Source organism: Triturus cristatus, chromosome 7 (genome assembly GCF_964204655.1).
Source record: "Triturus cristatus chromosome 7, aTriCri1.1, whole genome shotgun sequence".
NCBI classification, from domain to species: domain Eukaryota; kingdom Metazoa; phylum Chordata; class Amphibia; order Caudata; family Salamandridae; genus Triturus; species Triturus cristatus.
Genome location: NC_140590.1, coordinates 1,166,545,634 through 1,166,564,802, shown reverse-complemented (window position 1 = coordinate 1,166,564,802; position 19,169 = coordinate 1,166,545,634). Strand labels below are relative to the sequence as shown.

Here is a 19,169-nt window from a genome sequence, read left to right as displayed (position 1 = left end):
GTCAAGCATGGTGGAAAGTCCCATTTTGACATGCTGACGTCATTGCCTCTAGGATGGACGATTACCCCGATCGCATTCTCGTACTCTTCAAATTAATATTTTCTTGACCATACTGCCCAAACCAATCCACCCCCAGGCACACTTGCGTCACATTGGCCGCCTGGTCCTCTTGAGACTGTGTTGATCACCTGGCTTCTGGCTGCCTCTCGGGATGACTCCCATCAGGCATGTTGTTTTACAAAATGGGGTTCTGGGTGGGGTGTGGGCTGGGGATACTCAACCTAGTTCTGGGTTGGAGTGGGTGGTGGGGAGAGTTTGTTTTTAAAGTTTGTGAGCCCTGTTTCTTACCTCCTACATGTCTTTCTTGGCAGGGTACCTTTGTGAGTTCACACACAACACACACTTGGCCAATCTTGGCCAGGCCACATCGCTACATGACACCTCCCTTCCAACACTGCGATGACCACAACTCAGTACCTGACCTGGAACGTCCGTGGTTCGAATGACCAATGGAAAGCTAGCCTAATTCATGCTCATCTAAACAGACACCATATTGACATCTGCTTTCACCAAGAACTTCACCTCACTCCGTTGACAGCCTCACATTAGTGGGCAGGCTGGTGTGCAGAGACACAGATCTATGCGCAAGGGACTGCCATACCGCTACACAAGGGCTTGATCTGGTACCTGACACAGGCCATATGTGGTCCACACATCGGCGTCTGATGCATGGTCATGCATAGATTATTGGCTGTTCACCCAGAATGCACTCACCTGGACCACCAGGCTATCACATCTTCCACGCATGCTCTCCGTTAACGCTCCTGCACTCCTGGAACTTTCCCCTTCGCTGGCCACCACACTCGCTTTCACCTGGAGACTCGTCCTGGGGCCTTTACATGACTCGGTCTTTAGGGAAGAGATCTGCACTGCAATCATTGACTACTTTGCCAATAATGAGGGATCAGTTTCCTATCCATCGGTATTATGGGAGGCCTTTAAGACCGTGATTCGAGGGAGTGCATCGCTAAACAAACTGCCGTTCTCACAGCTAACCAGTCGTACCTTGTTAAACTGGAGTGTGAACTTTGGGCGCTCAAACTAGCGTATTATGCTTCTAAGAGCACAACCACCATGCTGGATATCCGTGGGAAGCTTGTCTAGTACGAAGCAGAGGCGACACTTGAGACAAATTACATGCAACAAGAGACGACTGTGCGTCGATATGGGGAGAGAGACCGACTTGGGAGAACACTGGCCAACATGGTCCGTAGACCATGGGCTTTGAAGTACGTGATGGAGCTCCTTGAACCTGAGCGGCAATATACCCACACCGCCTTGCTCTGCACAATGACCTCCTTCTACTCCCAACTTTACAGTGCCAAAGTGTCGCCGGATGGGGAGAAGCTCAAGGCTTACTGTGACAGCATACAGCTCCTTTGGCTCGACCGAGCGCATAGCCTGTACCTAGACACTCCTTTTACAGGGGATTTGGTGTTCCAAGTCATACAAATCCTGCCCAGCAACAAAGTGCACAACCTGGACGGGCTTACCACCTCCTTTTACAAGGACTATGCTGCCCTCTTGATCCCGCATCTCCTTGCAATGTACGGGGTGGGCCTGGAGACAGGCGAGCTGCCGCCATCACTTCATGAAGTAGTAATAGTCCAGATACGCAAGCCTCATAAACCAGCAAATCGGTGCGACTCATACAGGCCGTTATAGATGATAAACACTGATTTATTTTTTTAAACATTTTTATTAACATTTATGGTTTTTCCGCATTGGCACTACACAATATTTGTAACAACAACATTTCAATGTAGTGTTCATTTATCACTCTAGGCAGGTTATTACACATTACAATGACAATCCTGGGGTAGGACGTATCAACATTAATCTTAATTCGAGACTAGTATCAGCTCATCCTTGCTCGCACAATAGCCCGCCGCCCCAGTAAATGACTATCATAATCCCTGTCTAATGCTGCTTCCTCGCCCTGTCTCGGTGGGCAACTCCGTTTTCCTACATGGATCGGGCACTGTCCTCAGCGATCATACACTCAACCTATTGGACTTGAGCACACACTCCAGTAATATGAGAATTAAACCAAAGAAACAAAAAAGAAGGGACTAAAGAGAATATTGCATGCCAAGGGGGGACAAAGGCCGCACCTGTGTCCGGGAGTGCAGTCATGAGACAGTTATGCAATATATGCTGTACTTCGCTTGTGTCAGCCGAAGGGAGGGGGGAGGGGGATGGGGGAGTGAGAAAGGGAGACGAGAAAAAGAGGTGGCGATACGCCCCCACTCCACAGGGCTTGATCCCACATCCACTGCTCATGATTTCCCAGGACCAGCGTCACCCGGCCCTACTCCCAAAAAGGGGAGGCTGTGAATTGTCAAGTCCTCTACGGCCAGGCCCACCCGTGCAGACAAGTGCGAATCATTCACTGCCACTCACCTCCTCTACACTGGCATTACTGGTTTGCTCCGGGTTTTCCCAGTTCGCGAGCACGTCTTTCCATAAATCGCTATTGGTCTTCTCCTGATGCTCCTCACCTCCTCCCAACTCAAGGCTCTGGCCTCTGCTCCCGCCCAACTAATAACCTCACTGTTCCAACTAGCTACCTGCAGTCCAATAGCGGGTTTCCACATCAGAGCAATCAGTTTCTTAGCTAAGCCCAAAGCCAGGTCTATAAATCGATTCCCCACTTTCCGCTTAGGATGACGTGGGAAAAGCCCCAAAAAACAGACCTCCACAGACAGCGTTAGGACCCTTCCCAATGCAACTTTAATCCTGGCCAAAATTCCCTCCTAGTGCAATCGTACTACGTCGCAACTTCATGTCATATGTATGAAACCGGCATCCACATAGGCACACCTCGGGCATTTCCGCATCTCACCCATGTTTATAACATTTAATGTATGAGGTGTCATATACACCATATGTATATAGTTGAATTGCGTGTATTTATCACCATATTTATCACCATATGTATATAGATGATAAACACTGATAACAAAATATTTGCCAATCTCCCTGCCTGCTGCCAGACATGGTTTGCTCAGACCAATCAGTGTATGTGCCGGGACGCTCCACGGTGCACAACCTTCGCACCCTGTTTGCCATCATGCATAGCATGGAGCCTCAGCTCGCTGCGGTCACATCCCTTTTAGTTGCCACAAAGGCGTTTTATTCGCTGGAGTGGTCATTATTACCTCTACTCTCACAGTTTGGTCTCAGCTCAGGCTTTGTACGCCTCATCCACTTACCCTACATCTTTCTCATGGCCAGACTACGCTTAAACGGGAGGATCTCAGAACCTTTCCAGATAACGCGCGGCACCCACCAAGGTTGCCTGATATCCATAGTCCTGTTTGGGGCCTGACTGCGGCAGCATCATCCCCACCGGGGGTTCAGCTTTACAGGCTGCAAGATATTAGTCTCCATGTATGCTGACAATATCACGCTTTACATCCGGGATCCTCAAATGAACCTGGATCCTGTCATTCGGGAAGTCATTCACTTTGGCGGCTACTCTGGCATCCACATACATTGGGCCAAATCCATACACTTCCTCCTCACTGAGAACATGCAACTATTTGAATCTGAGTAGCCCCTACAGTGGGGGCCTCTGACCCAGTTTGCTACCTTGGTATTTGGCTCAGCTGCAACATAGACTAGACGGCAAAGCTACAGCGTGGGTGGAGGAACGACTTGGAATTGACTACCCCTGTCCCTGATGGACCAGCTCGCGATCACAAAAATGGTAATGTTACCCAAATTCATCTACCCTTTCATTAGCATTCCCATCCCACCCACATCGCAATTCTTCGGGCACCGGCGGTCAAACTGGATATCTTGGGCTTGGGCTGGCAAGCCGGCAAGGATTATATGGGGGACGCTAACATTACCAATGCAGCAGGGAAGCCTAAATGCACTGGATAGGATGCTATATGCACTCTACACACAGGTCCAATATCTCCACTTCTGCCTTTATCCTAAACGCTTTCTGCCGCATGCAGCGGTGGAGGTGGGCCTGGTGTCCCTTGCCCTTAATCAGTCTTATAAGCCTCCACATGCAGTGATCGACACGGTGGAATGTAGCCAATGGGCCTGGAATCGCATGCAGCTCCGTGCTAGCTGGCCCTGCCTTTATATCCCATCTATTTCACTAGCACGCAAAACCCCCAGCTGCTGGTACTGCAGGACGATGGTGGTAGAGCACGAGCCCGCAAAAGAAATCTCCTCAAACTCGTTGATCTCTACCTCGATGGCCAATTTTTACCTTCATTCGAGGCACATGAGCCCCACCACAATAGACATTCTGCCCTACCATCAGATTCAAGCTAATCTTGGCACGGTGCATAATATGTTGCTGGCACCCTCACCCTAAGCGCTTGAGCACATGTTAACACATCCATACCCCACAAATTAGTAACCCGCCTCTACAGGATAATGCAAGATAGGGCGCCAGTGCGCGTACCGGTGGCCCGTGCTGCTTGGGATCTTGATCCCTCTCTCACAGATGAACAATGGTTGTATTGTTGCGGACAATCTGCTGCTTTATCACCCAACTATAGACTGTGGTTCATACATTTTGAATTTCTGCACAAGCAGTCCCGCACACTGACACCTGCTATGCATAGGGCTGGTGGCTGAGGCACACTGTCTGCAATGTTGGGTACACCATGCTTTGTTTCGTCACTTTGCATGGGCCTGCCCACAGGTGACAAAATACTGGTCAGAGGTGCACTTAATCCTTCAGCAGATAGCTGGACATCTCCCCCCCCCCCCCCAGACCTCGCTGGTAAGCCTCCTGGGTTATGTCAAAGATGTTCCTCCTGGAGTCCGACGCCTCACTGCTATGCTCCGACTTCTGGTCAAGCGACGGGTCACTATGTACTGGGGCAGGAGACCCACACCCAAGGCTGCCTCTTCATAGCAGGACGCAACCTATTGCCAGGAAAAGCTTGCCACATATAGGGAACTAATGCCACAGCATTCCACCCAAAAGACATCTAGGAACCATTACTGTTGTATTTTAGACAGAGAGACACTCTCCCCTCAGCCGATGGGGGCGGGAGGGGCCTCCACTCACCGTTTCCACCCTCCCCCAAGCCACCCCCCCACGACACCTCAGTTGACACTCATCCTGATCTTCCCCAGACCGGATGCCTGGAGACAGAGTCAAAACTGCAGCCTCGTGGACGGCCCCCTTCAGGCAGCACCCCTGGGATGGCATGTCTTGCAAACCCCCTAACGCAATACACTTGTATTCCCATTGTCGATGTTATTGTTTTGCTGATTGAGTGATGATGCCGCGATACCCTTTTCTAATAGTAACTCTTTGATGATGCAATCTATGTGCCGCCATGTCTTACCTCCCCTCCTCTCCCCCGTCCTTCCCCTTCCGTGCCCCCCCCCCTCTTTTCCTCCCCCTTGATTGGTGAAGGCTGCTGCCTCGGTTGTTCTTTATTTGAAATGTCAATAAAAAAAGTTAAAAAATAAATGGAAAAAAAAAAAAGAAACCCCTCGCCTTGGACACCATCTTGCTTTTGTCTAGTCTTTTTTGAGGTATACTGTCACCATTACCTTGCGACCTTTGATTACGGATTCCATTATCCATACATTTTACCAATCTGGACATACTCCAGGTGTCAGAGTGTACCGTGAATACATTTTTCTTTATAGACAACAGAAAAAGGATCCAGGAAACGGAATGAGCCTTTTTCCTGCTCAAGCCTGATTTCTTATTTCAGACAAAATCCCTAACATTCCATCTCTTATCCTTCACTGAGAGTTTCTGATCATACCGATTTTTGTACTTATGTTGGTACATTGCACATTGAAACCTACTTATTCTCCTTTTCTCAACACTCTCTATCTTTCCAGAGAAAATCCATGCAGGATTGAGCTAGGATTGAGCTTAGAAAAAGCTACCCTTCACTTCAGAAGCTCAAAAGGAGACTTCAACATCTCCCCATTGGGAGTGGTGCAATGTGCCCACCAAGTCTCCCTGAGAACATTTTTTAAAGGTATTTTGTTCTCTAATGCAATATATGCACACAATTTCAATACTTGAATAATTCTCTCAGTCAGGCCATTTCCTTGTGGCAAAAACAAGGCTGTCTTGAGATGACTGATACCCAAATTCTTCAAAAAAGGACCGCATCTCTTGAGACACAAATTGCCCTCCATCGTCTGTTAGAAACTGTTTTGGGATTCCTTCACTGAAGAATGTATCCCTCAACAAATTAAGAGCTACTGTCAGGCTTATTGTGCTCACACACCTAGTAGAGAACCACTTCGACATGCAATCAACAAGAAGTAACACATACTGCTCAGCTGGTGGCGACAATTCAAATAAACCCAAGATATCCAAGCCCAACTTTTGCCATGGTCTGTCAGGTGTCTCAACAGGAGATAAGGGGACTTTACGAGTCACTTGGGACTTGTCATTGGTAGTGCACATGTAGCACTCCTGGAATGCACTCTCCAATTCTCGATCAACTCCAGGCACCAATATCTTTTTTGCACTCTCATTTGGTCAGATTCCTACACAAATTCCCCTCATGTGCTAAATTAATCGCCTTGGATATTGTTCCTGCAGGAGGAACCAGTCTCTAATGCCTCAAAAACTCTGCACTTTAAACTGTCAACTCATACCTCAGATTCTAAAAGGAGCATGTTGCTTGGTCCAATGACCTACAGGCCAACCTTGAACAACATAGTCTTAAATGACTAACCAAGTATCATCACTCACCTTGATATCTTCCTATTCCTGTTGAGACAAGGCACTCTCCTTGACCCAACAGAAAGGAGTCACAATAACTCCCACATCATTCTCTATCTCCACCAGCAGTCATGACAAGCAATCAGCAGACTTATTCTCAAGTCCCGGTATTTATTGTACTTGTAACTTATAGTCTTCTAATTATTCACTCCATCTCTTCAGACGAGAGGTCAGACTCTCTCTTCCCTTATAGGAGAAAATTGTACGAGAGGATGATGATATGTTTTGATATAAAAAGGCAAACCCCCACAGATAGAATTTAAAATAATGCACAGCCCACACCACTGTCAACGTTTCTATCTCAATCACTGAGTAGTGACTCTCCGCCTCCTTTAGGGCTCTTGAATCGAAAGATACTACTATCTCTTCACCATCAACTACTTGTGATAAAATCACTATAAGCCCTCCAGAATCGCAACTGTAGTCAAAACAGTCTTCATTTTTACATCAAAATGTCTCAGACCAGGCATGTAAGCAATCTCCTCCTTGACTACTCTAAACGCATTTTCACACTCTGTTGACCTATGAAAAGTACCACCCTTCCTCAGCAATCACTGGATCAGCTCCACCAATCATGCAAAACCCTTGATGAACATGGAATAATATTCAGCAAGCTGTAAGAATGATTTTACTTTATCCCTATCTACGGATCAGGGAGCTTTCAATATGCTATTGGCCAACTCAAATTATGCCCTCACTCCATCATTCAAAGTCACATATCCATGGTAAGAAACTGATGGTACTTTGAGTTCACATTTTCCCTTTGCACAGTCAATCCCCTTTCGGCCAATTTCCTCAACACCAGTCACAGGATCTCACCATTCTTGCATTCATTCTTGCGGTAAACCAAGATGTTATCTTGAAAGGCTAATGCACATGGAAATCCTTCCAAAACAATCTTCATAATTCTCTGGTAACAAGAAGCCGCAGAATCTAACCCAAACAACATCCATTAATCTGTAGGCACCTACCAGAATGACAAACTTAGTCTAATGTCTTGATTTATCATGCAACAGCACCTGGTGGTAAGCAGAAGACAAACCCAGGACACTAAAAACAATGGTGACAGCATAGTAAGAGTCTCAGAAATGTTAGGCAATGAGGAGCGATCAACCCAAATGCACCTACTGTGATCGCTAAGATCAACACGTGTGCCTGACCTTCCCACCATCCTTGTGGGCCAATACCACATGCGCCAACCATTCAGACGAATCAATCTCTTTGATGACACCTGCCTTAATTAATCTGTTCAATTCAGCCCGTAATGTTTACATCATCAGACTGGGCACTCTCCATGCTGTGTGAACAATGGGCTTAGCACCATCTTTCAGGACGATCATGTGCTCTAAATTCCTTACTAAGCCCAGTTCAACAGTGAACACCGGCGGAAATTCTATGCAAATGGTCTCACAGTCACCACCCATATCCACCAGGCATCACTTGGTCACACACACTGGGATTACGAGTCATACCCATATCCCTTTGGTCGTGCCAACTCAACAAATTATCACCTCTTTGGGCAATATACACCTTCCCCTGTAGTCACTCTGTCCTTGAAGGAAATGTTCATTATCACATAACCAAGCACATCAATTTTCATCCCACTGTAATTCACTGGACTAATATCTGGAGGAGTAAGGACAAAATGATCAACCCCAAACCTCTCTGCCCAGATCTTAACACCAATCAAATCATGATGTATGGTGAGCCCAAATCAGCCAAAACTACAAACTTATTTCCTCCAATGTCCACTCCACACTCAGCCATCACCAAAAGGCCCGTGTCCACGACAAATGAATCACCCTTAACATACAGAACGATTTTTTCACAGCATCAGTAATATTGTCAACCATCTTAACTTTCTCAGCTTTACACAAGCAAGCATTACGTCCTCAGATACCACATTTCCTGCATATAGAATTCTTAGCAAAGTAATTTGAACTGTTAGACAAATGAGAAGCATTACCACATCAACAACATTTATTTCTGTTATCTTGGAAATCAGGAGGAGATTTAGGTTTGACATTTTTGGCAGATACCCTTTGAACATTAGTGTCACCCTCCTATTCCCCACTATCGTGGGAAACAACAGCTATACTACTGTTTAGACAACTTCTATCAGATTTCTGACTTCTAATTTCCTTCACCCACCCAGATGTATGCTCCATACTCTCTACAATTTCGATAGCATCCTTAAGCATGGGATTTTTGCTCAACAATTTCTCCTGCACCTTATTACAGTTGTACATCTCACCAAGTGTTCCCTTGTAAAGGAGTCTGTGAGATCCCCCAAATGGAAAGTGTGGGCAAGAGTTTTAAGAGAAGCAACGTAATTGCCAATTCTTTCTTACTGTCCATGAACTCTGGTGAAGAACTTGTCTCTCTCCAGAACCACATTTATATGAGGTCCAAAATATTGTTCAAGCATACACAGTGAAGTTTCATAGATGTCCACAGGTTCTCCCTCTCCATTGCCCACAGTTATCTCATAGAAACTCTCATAAATGTTCCAGCCTTAAATCTCCAAGTTATGCATTAAAATAGTTTGATTCCTTGAAGGAGAAAACATTTCACCTCTAAATGCAACTAAGAAAAAATAAAATAATTCCTTCCAATGTTTCCATAGCAAAATAGGTTTGCCCTTTTCTGATAAGAAGGCAGGGGGTTAAGACATATTAGGAATGATTCTGACAAGAGATCTGTTTGCTCTTAATAGCCAAAGGAGAAAAAAATGAAAATGTACTAACAATTCTTCTGTGCTTGGTTATAATCTTGTAAAATGATGATGGAGATGGTACTGTACTGTAGCAGAAAACAGAACTTTAAGAGAAATAAATTACTCTTACGGAGAAATTAAATTCAGAAAAATCACAAGGACTTTACTTGACACAAGCAGAGCTTCCATCATTCCTGTGTGAAGTATTATACAGTTCAAAGTCGCTGAACGGAGGATCTTGACATGCAGTATTAAGGCCGCTGGCATCATACTTGCACTTGAAAATTGGGATTTACCATGTACATATGAAATATTGCATAAAGTATCAACAAATAAAAAGATTCGATTTAAAAATGATGAACTTTGGCTCAGGATATTTCTCATCCAATTACGGAGTGTGCTTACTGGGACTGTTACACTGTTGTATCAGCGACTTTGAAATGATTTCTTGGTGCAAAGTGACAATGCACACACCAAGATAGCACCTCATAAATGATTAAACTTGGATTCTATATTAAAAAGTATTATAGAGTAACACTTTGATTCCAGGAAGTCACACAGAAAAACAACACAGCACGAGCAGAGCTCTGAGCATCTCCGTGTGAAGGTGAAAATGGCCACCAATGTGATGACGATGCATAGTGGTGACGGGAGCACAGCCCCCAATGTCACAGTTCACGGGGTTAACCCGCTCCAAGCTGGAGGTAGCTGCCCAACACCTACACGCTTAGGACTCCTTGTGTTTGTTTCCCTAACAACGTTGGTGGCACTTGTGCACTGCTCCAGGCACTCCAGCCACACAGATGAAAACACGCTCGAGACTCCACACGTTGCTTATGCCCCTACGGATTATAATCACACCAAAAATAGCATGAAAACCAGGTACAGTGCGGTTGTAGAAGTTACAAAGTAATTACAAAGCATACATGCATGCAATGGGATCAATACTCTTCGCTGTCCGCAGCATATGATGGAGGGTAATTTGTTGTGGTTTTGAAATACCGGTGCCCCTTCAGGTTTTCCTCATAGCCAGTGTTAAACTGGAAGCATCAAAACACAGCAGTGATGATGATGATTAAAGAATCTATTGCAGATGCTCGCATAGCACCACTAAAAGCTCCACTCTCGTACCAGCTCCTCTCAGCTCCACTGTCAGCGTACTTAGTGTCATCACTGGAATCCCTCGACACTTCTTGAACATGAACCTCTGGTACATGTACGCAACATAAAGCCATAACCAACACTTTGGGACCTGTGATCATCAGGTTGCTGTCTGTGTCACTTGAATTCCTGCTGGCAGATAGGTTAGCTATTTGCTGACCCATGGTTTCTTGAGGGCACATAGTGTGGGGTTAGCATGGATCTTTTTCCAAGTACACATTGTCTGTGTCAAAGGACTAAATATAAATCTGGCTTCTTAGGGGTTCCAGTTATGTGCTCTAGTTAGGTTTCATGCGAATCTTAATATTTGGGTAAAGGACCAGATCTGCACACACTCAAACATTCTAAGTCTGAGAGCTTTTTCTGGGCAGACCTGTATGAATACTCCTCAATAGTCTCTTTGAAGCACTAAGATTTTTCTGGATATGAATAGCCAAATCTTGGCCCTGAACATACTGTTATCATTTTATTTTTCCTGTGAAGCGATGCTCCCCTGCCTTAGCAGAGCAGCTGCCACTGGTAGTCTCAAAGACAGAGGTAAACTGCTAAACATTGGTTAATGAGCAATGTGGAAAAAGAGTAGGCCTTCAAGGAAGATTGGAGGCCCGCAGGTAGGTCAACTCACCCAAATTCTTAAACAGACTGCCCATAACATAGCATTCCTCATCTCTCACTCAGGCAGCAGGATAGCCTCCCGGGTGATAGTGCATCTTACAAATCTGCATAACATAACGTAACATAACATACTCATGGTAGTGTTACCTAGGCCAATTAACAAAACGATTGTTAGCGGGAGACTTAACAAATATTGAATGGAAGGAAAGGGAGCAGATCTCACTAGAGCTGGTAAACAAACCTACACAATACCACTCAAACTGTTTTTTGTTGAACATAAAGGGACTAACCTCCCTGAATAAGAGGCAACAGTTCAAGAGGTAGACAAAGAGGCATTACCGCGATGTCATACTCCTGCAGGAGCCCTACCTACTGCAGAGGGAACAATTTGTATTGAGGCACAAAGTCCACCTCAACCAATACTGGACTTCCGCACAGACAAAGACAGCAGGTGTGGCAGTCCTTCGCAAAAATATAATGTCAAATTTAGAGAGATCAGTCGCACTCCTTATGTTTTTCCAGTTTAGAAGAAAATTGAACTGTTAATATACACATTAATGTAGAGGTGTGGGTGCTCCGGGATGTCGCCTCCTGTCCTTTAGGCGAATGCAAGATAAATTAAAAAGGTGCCCTTCACTCGGGAAGGGTCAAACCTATAGCACTCCGAAGCGAGCCTGTCGCTTTTAACAAATAGCTTTGCACAAATTCCTGAATTTAAAAAATGCATTTATTCTGTCTTATTTCCAATCGTGGGTATCCAATATTTTCAAAGTAACTTCATGATGATATAGTTAGTATCATTAGGTACATCCTAGTGCATATATAAGGCATATATGTACTCTGTTAATGCTTCACAGAATTTTCGGGACCAGCCCTTCGTCAGGGGGTGTTCCCTGGAAAAGAAACAAAATGGGTGTAAATCCAAGAACGGTTACGAATGCGAAAAAGGTTGACATGATCAGTGCTTATTGGTAAACCGGGTGAAAAAAGCAAATGGAAAAGCAAGAAAGAAAAGGTGTGCGCTCAACACCATCTAGTGTCGATTAGTGAACGTGCTAGGCACACTGTTCGAATTAGTAACTCAAAATAGCTTCAACTAACTGTACTCGGCAACAATCAGGTTCACCCTTTGGTTTCATGACCGCATAGTCCATTTATCCACTTTTTCTTTGTTTTCACTACCCCCCGATATGGTGGGGGGGATCCCACAGGGTCCCAGCCGGGGGTTGAAAGCATTTTTTCAATTAAATTGACGCTCAAGCTCATTTGAGATGTCGTCTGTGATGTCACTGACCATGTCATGAGTGAAGTAATATGTGAAGTCATAAGCAGTGCATTGGGGGGTGTAAGTTATAGTTAGCTCAGCTAACTAGAACTGCTGAATTTCTCTGATTTTGTACGAGTCAAATGTCAGCCTAACTGTAACCTTTGTTTTTTTCAGTATATATATATATATATATATTCACTGAAAAAACCATAGGTTTCACACATGTTATAGTTAGCTGGACATTTTACTGATAAAAAACCAATGAAATTCCCCCGTTATAGTTACTGTAGGCAACTATAACTCACGCGACCGCAATCCTCTGCTGATGCTAATACTGTATTTAGACACTTATTTGCCCATGTCTTCTTCCATTAAATTTTAGCTATACATATATTACAAATATTTTTTTTTCATAAAGACACATATGTCATCAGCAGAGGATTACGGTCGCGTGAGTTATAGTTGCCTACAGTAACTATAACGGGGGAATTTCATTGGTTTTTTATCAGTAAAATGTCCAGCTAACTATAACATGTGTGAAACCTATGGTTTTTTCAGTGAATTTGTACGGTTTTTTAAATGCTAAGTTACTTTACGCCATTTGTGGCGTGCGCGCCCACTTAACGCAGTTCGTTCCATGCGCGCACGGTGCGCTTCGCGCACCGTGCGCGCACAGTGAGCACGCGGTGCGCTTCGCGCACCGCGTGCCCACATTACGCTAGATGGGCCATGAACGCACGATGCGCTTCGCGCACCGTGCGCACATGGAGGACATATGATGAGCAAACTCTTAAATCTGCTTTTCATTTATTTATTTTTATTTTTTTTACCGTACGCTTACCGTAAGCTTACGGTACGCTTACCCCGTGATTTTTTTTAAAATCAATAAATGTTTTTTTTGTACTTTTCTGTCCTTCTTTGACCCCCTTACAAATGTTAGGGGGTCTGTAACTCTCCTCATTGCCCCCTTTCCTTGTTTTCTCTGTTTTTTTTCCTGAGTGAAACACACAAAATGGCGGCCGCCGCTTCCTGGTTTCGGCCGATTCGAATGTTTACTAAGATCTATGGGCCAATCAGAATCTCCTTCGCGCACGCCATGTTTCTTCCGTACGCTTACCGTAAGCTTACCGTACGCGTACCCCGTGATTTTTTTTAAAAATCAATAAATGTTTGTTTTGTACTTTACAGTCCTTCTTTGACCCCCTCACAAATGTAAGGGGGTCTGTAACTCTCCTCATTGCCCCCTTTTCTTGTTTTCACTCTTTTTTTTTCAGAGTGAAACACAGAAAATGGCGGCCGCCGCTTCCTGGTTTCGGCCGATTCGAATGTTTACTAAGATCTAAGAGCCAATCAGAATCGCGCTCGCGCACGCCACCGTACGCTTACCGTAAGCGTACGGTAAGCGTACCGTAAGCGGGCTCAGATATATATATTGATTTAAAGGCTATTTTCTCAGAATCTACTGAACAGATTTACACCAAACCTACAAAAGGCACTTCCTTGACCTAGGGACTACCTCTCTGCCAAATTTTGAGTAATTCTGTTCAGCCGTTCGGGCTGTAGCTCGTTCTAAAGGTCCTATGGAAAAATGCATGGGAAAAACGCGTTTTGGGACCCCCCTTTTATCTCAGCCCCCGCTTGACGGATCCCCCCGAGACTTTCAGGGTAGGAGCGGAGCGTAGCGCCCCACCTATTTTGAGAAATTCGCGAGGATTCGTCGACCGGCGCCAAAGTTATTCAAAATAGAATGTTGAGGTTTTCCTATGGAAACGTGGTCCTAACTATAACTACCTACTGGCGACCGCCAGTAGGTAATATATATATGAATTCAACAAATTGTCCCTGCGGGAGGAGCACTGTATAGCTGGTGCGGGCGGCGAGGTAAGGACAGCCTCGCAAAATATCAAAAAGCAAGCTTTGTTAAACACAAAGACGCCGCACTCTTCCTGAGTTTTAAGTATTAAGATTTTATTTGCTCTTCACCTACACGTTTCGAACTATGGCAGTTCTTGGTCACGGTAGTATACAAGAGTCCCTTGTCACTTTCCTTATTTATACCAGAACACCACAATTACCCGCAATGAGGCATTATGGGTATGGTAGTTTTTTATGCACAAAATGTATTAATTACATTGAGGATTTGGCGTCGGGTCTGAGTGACCACGTGGGCACTTATGTCTAAGGATGAATGTGATGCCTGAGTGGCAAAGAATGTCTATTTGGGCAAAATGACATCACAATTCAATAAAGATATTTGTAGTAAATATCTGAATTTTAGCGTTTAGTCGCAAAGCATATCCAGAAAGGTTATGTGTAGATGTCAAAGTTGCTAATGATTATTCAAATAGACAAAATGGCTGATATACCATTAGTAAACTTATTATTACCTTGATGCGACAATAGGATGACCACGCGGTACCTCTGACATCGACAATAATCCTCTAATGTATACAAAAATTATAATCTTAGTGAAATAGTTTGCATTTAAGTTAAACTCTATCAATTCAAAATGTGTCCAGGTGAGCTTTTTTTTGTCTGGAATAAAATGTCAAATGTTCATAAAGTTTTTACAAATGTACATAAAGTTCATCATCTCCGTTCAATCCTCCAGGGATTTTTGTCTTAAAGCGGATGATTAGTTTTGATTCTAATCGTCTCAGTTTTTGAGTCCTATTGCCACCTCTTTCATGTTCTTTGATGCATGCAATGCCCGAGTACTTGATGTCCTGCCAGGTCTTTCCAGTATGGCTCTGTAGATGTTTGGTCATTGCATATGTCATGTCATTGTTTTGTATTGCGCGTATATGTTCAAGAATACGCTTTTTCAGCGGGCATATTGTCGATCCAATGTATCTTTTTCCACACAAGTTGCATTCAATCAAATAGACCACAAATTGAGTGTCACAGGTGATCTTGTCTTGGATTATGAATGTGCGATCTCGAGGGTCTTTGATGGATTTTAAATTCTTGCCTATTTTGCATGCTTTGCATGTCATGCATTTTGTGAATCCTTGTTGTCTTACTTCAAGCCAAGATTTCGTTGTTCTATTTTCAAAATGGCTGTTCACCAGTGTATCTTGAAGTGACGGTGCCTTCCTATATGATATTAGAGGATGACTTCCGATTGTTGGTCCAATGTCAGGATCCTTTTTAATGACGTTCCAATATTTTAGCAAGATTTTTCTGATGTTATAGCTTTCTTTTGAGTAAGTTAAAATCAGTCGAGGTCTTTCTTCAGTAGTTTCTTTTGCTTTCTTTCTTACTGTCAAAGTTTGTGCTCTTGTTTTTTGTCTAGCCTTGTTTTCTCCACGTGTGATGTCACTCTGTTTATATCCTCGTGAGGCAAACCTTTGTTTGGTATCCAGAAATTTTCTCTCCATCTCCTCTGGCTCAGAACAGTTCCTCTTCATCCGTAGGAACTCACCGTACGGGATGCTTTGCTTTAAGGATTGTGGATGAAAACTAGATCCGTGAAGGACGCTATTTGTGGATGTCGCTTTTCTAAAGACTGTTGATTGAATCTTGTTCGATTTGATGTAGATTTTTGTGTCCAAAAACTCTATCTCAGTCGATTGTATGTTAAAAGTAAATTTTAGGCCAACTTCATTGTGATTCAATATTGATATAAATTCCACCAGTTTATCTTTCTCCCCCTTCCATATCAGGAAGAGGTCATCGATGAAGCGTAGCCATAATACTACATCCGCAGTATATGGTTCATTTTCCTCACTCCAAGCTATGCGTTTCTCCCACCAACCCATGGTGAGATTCGCATAGCTTGGAGAAAAAGAAACTCCCATGGCGGTTCCGCACTTTTGAGAGTACATCTTTTTATCAAACAGAAAGACATTGTTTCGTAGGCAGAGTTGGATCATTTCCATTAACATATTGGTGTGTTGCAGTTCCCCAATGGGTCTTTGTTTCAGGAAATAGGCTGTAGCTGTCAATCCTATCTCATGGTTAATGGAGGTATATAATGAGACAACATCAATTGTCACCAGTAAGTATTCAGGTTGCCATTCCGTTTCCATTAAAATTCTCAAAAAGTCACCAGTGTCTCTGATGTAGGAGTTTAAGGTTGGGACTATTGGCAATAAGAAATGATCAACATAATCAGCTATCTTCTCGTATAATGACCCACAGCTCGATATTATGGGTCGGCCTGGAGGTTTGTGCAGGGTCTTGTGGACTTTTGGTAAAAAATATATCGTGGGTGTTACTGGATTGGTTACCGTTAAAAAGTTTTTTTCTTCCGCACTTAAAAGGCCATCTTCGTACCACTCATTTAATCGAGTATGTATCTGTGTAGTCATCATTGGAATAGGATTGGATGATAAAGGTGTGTAATTGTTTTCATTGTTTAGTTGACGATTAGCTTCCTCTATGTATGCTTGTTTGTCTAAGATAACAATGTTTCCACCTTTGTCCGCAGGCTTTATCTCTATAGCATTGTTAGTTTTTAATGCCTGTAGTGCTTGACGCTCTTCTAGGGACAAATTCTCTTTTTTGGATTTAGTTGAATTTTCCAAGGCTTCCAGCTCTGCCACAACCAGATCTTGGAATATGTCAATGCGGTTCCCCGGATGTAGCGATGGACAGAATTTTGATTTATTCTTGAATTCAGTCCGTGGATGATCGTCTGTACTGATACCCATTTCTTCTAACGCTTGGATGTCTGTTGTTTCTGATTGGGTGATTTCATGGGCAAGATCATAGGCAGTTCTTAAAGCTGATACTTCCGAAATGACGTATCCTTCTTGTGGTTCAGTTGAAATTGGGTTTATTTCTAATTCACAAGATTTAATTTGTTTTGGTAGTTTTGCAAAGAATTTCTTTAATTTGAGTTTTCGAATGTACTTGTACATGTCGATTCTAGTTTCAATCGCATCTTGATGTTTCTCAGGACAAAACGTTAGGCCTTTGTTCAACAATGTACGTTCTGTTTGCGTCAAATTGTAGTTCGATAAATTGATTATTAAATTGGGATCTATTTGTTTGTTTATTTTCTTATCACTGTTCGGTTTCGTAGTTGGTATTTTTGTTTTTCTGCCTCTTCTTGTTTTTCGCCGTCGTTTGGTTTCCCATATTGGCTCCTTCCTCGGCCCCTTGTACGTCCTCTGCCTTGTCCTCTTCCTCTGGTTCTCGGATTTTGCTGTTCCTGATATAGTAGTTTCATTTCTTCTAAAAAAGAAAACTTTCTGGTGACTGCCATTTGCTGTTCTCCTTCACTTAGGTCAGATTCAGTTTCACTTGGTGTAGTGCATGGAGATTCCGACACATTCGCTTTTTTGCTTTCTGTTTGTTGCTTTAAGATTTCAAATCGTTTCGCAAATGTGAAAATGGTGCCATTCTCATAATCGCACTCGTCTCTCCTAAATTTTCTTTGTTTTCTTTCTTGAATCTCACACTCATGTTTGTCCAAATTTTTATCCATTTGCATTCTCAGTTTCTTTATCATTTCTTCATCTTGCCCTTGCGATTTAATCTGTTGCTCGATTTCTTCTATTTTAATGTGCAGTTCGTCAACATTCTTTTTGGCGTACTTAATGATAAGCATCATTGTGCGGGAGCAGTCCATGTTGTTTTTCCCCCATTCGTCAAGCATTTCAGGGCTTGTATCTGGATGGTTTGGAAGTGTAAAAATACGTAGACCGCGGGGCACTCTTCCCACTTCCACATACTTTTCGAGTGTGATTATTTCCCAGCTGCGTGAAATCTCTTTCCTAAGTAATTTTTCCATTTGTAAGAATTGTTGTTTCAATGACATGGTAGCGGTGTTTGGCTCTGTTGTTTTAGTATTTGAAGTTGAGGCGGTAGGTGTTTGTTTAGTGAACATGCTTTCCGCTTTCTCCATTCGTTTAGCCGCCCTTTGTTCCATTTTGTATCGATCGCGAGTTGGATTGTTATTTTAAATGCTATTTGTTCAGTGAAAATGTTCTTTTTATCCAATTCACTGTTGCTTATTCGTGAAGGTTTCTTGTGCTACTGTTGTGTGAAGAGATGAGGATGAGTTGTCACACCCCTGCTCACGTTCTTCTCCCAGATCGCTACTTATGTCAGGAAAGTGTGTTTATAACATGTTTGTTATCTGCTCCGTAATTTGAGTAATTATGGCAAGCAAGCACACTCGCTACAGCACGAAACACGGATGGAAACCAAGAGGTTGATCAGGCTTACCTGGGAGACTCCCGGTCGTGATTGTGTCCTCCGACGCCTCCACGCCGGCGCTCTACCAGTGGCCTCTTAACGGTGTTTATCTGCTTGTCAGCTTTCCTTGGATTTCGTATTTCGGTCTCTGTAATGCCGATGTACTCCGTCAGACTGGCAATGGTTGTTTCAAGGAGTATTCACTCTCCTCTAGTCTGCAGATCGCGGCAAGATCCGAATCGTTCTTCTTCCATTCATCCTTAGACATAAGTGCCCACGTGGTCACTCAGACCCGACGCCAAATCCTCAATGTAATTAATACATTTTGTGCATAAAAAACTACCATACCCATAATGCCTCATTGCGGGTAATTGTGGTGTTCTGGTATAAATAAGGAAAGTGACAAGGGACTCTTGTATACTACCGTGACCAAGAACTGCCATAGTTCGAAACGCGTAGGTGAA

The 19,169-nt window shown here is 43.6% G+C and overlaps 1 protein-coding gene across 5 annotated transcripts in view; it reads right to left on the bottom strand.

The window, feature by feature from the left end:
• The window catches only part of PRR14 (proline rich 14), a 593,350-nt gene that overhangs the window by 369,202 nt on the left and 204,979 nt on the right, over positions 1-19,169 (bottom strand). The gene's annotated exons all lie outside the window — the stretch shown is intronic.